The sequence below is a fragment of the Tupaia chinensis genome, unplaced genomic scaffold, assembly GCF_000334495.1.
Source record: "Tupaia chinensis unplaced genomic scaffold, TupChi_1.0 Scaffold000045_1, whole genome shotgun sequence".
Lineage (NCBI taxonomy): Eukaryota > Metazoa > Chordata > Mammalia > Scandentia > Tupaiidae > Tupaia > Tupaia belangeri.
Genome location: NW_006159501.1, coordinates 10,088,687 through 10,092,058, shown reverse-complemented (window position 1 = coordinate 10,092,058; position 3,372 = coordinate 10,088,687). Strand labels below are relative to the sequence as shown.

General features: G+C 41.0%; 1 long non-coding RNA gene across 2 annotated transcripts; it reads right to left on the bottom strand.

Moving 5' to 3' along the window:
- Nucleotides 1–325: 325 nt before the first annotated feature.
- Nucleotides 326–2,403, bottom strand: LOC106735410 (uncharacterized). 2 transcript variants are annotated; one of them, XR_001370755.2, is made up of 3 exons: nucleotides 2,236–2,403; nucleotides 1,661–1,729; nucleotides 326–503 (listed from the first exon to the last, which is right to left on the bottom strand). It is a non-coding gene; the product is annotated as an uncharacterized LOC106735410 (long non-coding RNA). The 2 variants fall into 2 exon arrangements; XR_003550160.1 differs by having other exon boundaries at nucleotides 1,661–2,403.
- Nucleotides 2,404–3,372: the final 969 nt, after the last annotated feature.

Here is a 3,372-nt window from a genome sequence, read left to right as displayed (position 1 = left end):
GGACTTTCTACACGTTTGAGTTCTACGAATATCTTTGGTATATTGATATAGATTCAATTGCTTCAAACTATAATTGGTTAAATAAAATGCTTGGGATCTGGTGAGTAAGGAAATAGTCTCTTTACATCATTGTTCCCAGTTTTAAGATAGGTAAATATAGATTGTTTAGCCCAGACCAGGGATTTTTAAATAGGAGCAACACTTGCGTTGAGGCTTACTGGCCCCTTGTCTGTTGTCCTTGGTCCTGATACTTTTTTGATCTGTCCAACTAAACATTATATAACCTTAGCAAGACTAACACTTCAGAAACACTACAATATGGCCGTTTCTACTCATTCTGGCTTTATTCATATTAAATATTATTGCTACATGAACCTTCAGTGCAAATACTCTCTAACCCCACACTCCAAATTAAAACAAAATTTAAGTCTTATGTAGAGTCTTCCTAATTTATGAGCCCCCAAAAATGTGGTAATAGAGGAGTCTTCTCATTTCAGATGATCCTATAAACGAAAATAAGAGATTTGACATTAAGTGGTACTGATGGTCCCTATAGTGTTTGTGCTTGTCAATTTTGATAACTTTTCAAATTGGGTACTCTTCATGTGTTAATAACAGCATAACACATCATTACTTTATTCAATATAATTTCACAGAGATTATGTATAGTCGATACTCTTAGACTCTCTTGTCTTCACAGCTGTTAGAAAGCGCAATACTTTTCAAGACCATTAGGGACATATGAATATCAAGCAGTTATTTCCACTGCTCAAATAATGTTCCCCGTTTGGCCATGAATTCTGATCAGGGTGGGACCACGTTGCCACTGGCAAAGGGCTAAGTTCCTTCAATGTGTGATACATGAACTGGAGCATCGCAAAGCTATGGGGAGCTTGAGAATGTGTTCAGTTAAATTCCTTGCTCAGATGGGCAAGGACAAAGAAAATTATTGTTGGGCAAATAGCCTTCCTGCCCTTGGAATGGAGCCTATGTTGCCCTCCCGACTGTGGGATTGGAAGGTGTCTTATGCTGGCTAACAGAATGTGAGCAAACACAATAGGGGCAAGGGTCATTAATATGTCACACAGAGGATGTCTTTTTGTGCTCCCACAGTCCAGCATTAAAAGGACAGATAGCCACTTCCCCTTTTGTGTATATACACATATACTTTTACATATGTTTATATACTTAGACATATAATTTATATATATATGTGTGTGTGTGTGTGTGTGTGTGTGTGTATGTGTGTGTGTATATATATATATATATAATATAATTACGAGCCACTGAGACTTCCTAGTAGTCATTTGCATAGCATTATCAGGGCAATAGCAGACTTGTGCAATGGCTGGACTCTTCTGCTTAATAATTGCTACAACGGTATAAGGAAATCTTCTGAAGTTTGATTTTTAGAGTACAAGATTTTTGTCTCTTTTATTAAAATCTTGGCACTGACACCAAATGACCTTGGGTACATCACTTACCTGTTTGTGTGTACTTTCATTCTTGATTCTTTAATAACTCAGTCACACAAATTCATTTTTTATGTTTTTTTTCCATTTTCTAGACATTATACTAACCATAAAGATAAAATAGAAAAGAAAGTAGACTTTTTTTTTAACTTCAAAGACCCACATTCTATAAAATGGGTATAACCTACCTAGTCTACCAACCTCATGACACTGGAAGGATGAAATAAGATCATGTTTGCAAAAGTTCTCCAAAAGAGCTGAAAGCCAGAGCAAATATTAGGGAATATTAATTTCAATTTCAAATTTGTATTTGGTCAAACATATAGCCCAAATTTTAAAAGATCTATGAACCTGTTTAGGATGTCTTATCTCCAAAGCAGATCATCTTATCTCCCATTACAGATAAATGGATCCCTTATATTTGCCTCGTCAAATACTCTATGTGCTTGGCGTTAACCAGCTCTGAACCCTGCATGGGAAAACTAGACAGCCCTTATTTCATCTCTACGACTAGAGTGAAAAGATGAATGAATTTTTCCTTTCCAGTGTCTTCTGGTTTATTTATGTTTTTCAGATTTATGTGTGAATTGATGCTAATTCCTTCACTTTGGCAATTGCTTAGTAACGAGGTTTAAAATGGATGTATTCGATGGAAGATTTTGGTAAGTGGGTGTCAGTGAAGCGAGAGACAGCCCTGGGATCACAGTCAATTAGACTCCTAGAGGAGGAAGCCACTCAAAGTATCCCCCGTCCAAATGCTCACCAGCATGCGCAGACTCGGGGGCTGACGTGACGCACTTGGGAAGAGGCAAGCATGACGTCCACAGCTCTCTGTACAGAAACGTTGTTACTCTGGAAGCTTCAGCAAGCTGAACAACCGGGACCAGCAGCTGATGCAATGGTTACGTCACTGGACTCTCACGTAGTCGACAGCAGTTTGAGTCCCAGACCCAGTGACTTAAAACTCATGCCAGGTGTGTGTGCATGTGTGCCCAAGATCCCAAGAACAGAATGGAGAAGAGATTGCAGCATGGCCATCCCCTCAGGGGTGATTTCTTGCTTTCTGTCTCTCTGTTTCTCCAGCATGTGCACATGCTCTATAGCAAAAATCTATCTTAAAGAATGAAAAAGAAAGAAAAGAAAAAGGAAAAAAGAAAGTTGAATAACCGGATAAGAAAAAAAAATGAGTAGCAAGCAGGTATCTTTCATCTGTGATGCTCAGTCAGGCTTGGGAGATCCAGCCAGGAGAGATTTCTTTGCATATACCGAGTGTTCCCAGAGTCCTCTAGCAATCCAGCCAGTTTACTCACACAGTGGTTTCCACCAGGGCTGCCCCGTTAGAAGTTATCGTGTGCTCTTTCTGAACCACCGGGCCACAGCAGGAAAGGGCCCCTGAAGGTTTCATCCGTTTCTTTGTTTTGTTTTGTTTTAATTGCCAGAGGGCAGATGCACTCACCAGGAGAGACAAAGAAACAGAGAGGAACAGGGAGAAAGTTTGGCCATGCCTCAAGCTGTTTTCTTCCACTTCTCCATCCCATCAGGATGTGGGGTACACATGCACATGCAGTCAGCATGTTTGTCAGAACCACGGTCAGCCATGCAGGATTGAGCATCCTTAACCACTAGACCTTGGGGCTACCCCCCCACACACACACACTGCAAGGCTCTTGTTTCTTGCCGTTGAGTAATAATGGGGCCCTGGCAGCTGCTCCTTCCACTTGCTCTTTTGAGCCCCCTCTGTGTAAAGACTCAGAAGCAGCTGGCACCCAGAGTGCCCTCCATCCAACCTCCACTGCCTGATAGCCATTTTCCTCTCCCCTGGGCTGCCAGCTCTCTGTCCCAGTGAAAGCTAAGCAAAGAACCCTCCCTGCTCCTTCCGCATATATACCTTGATCTTCCC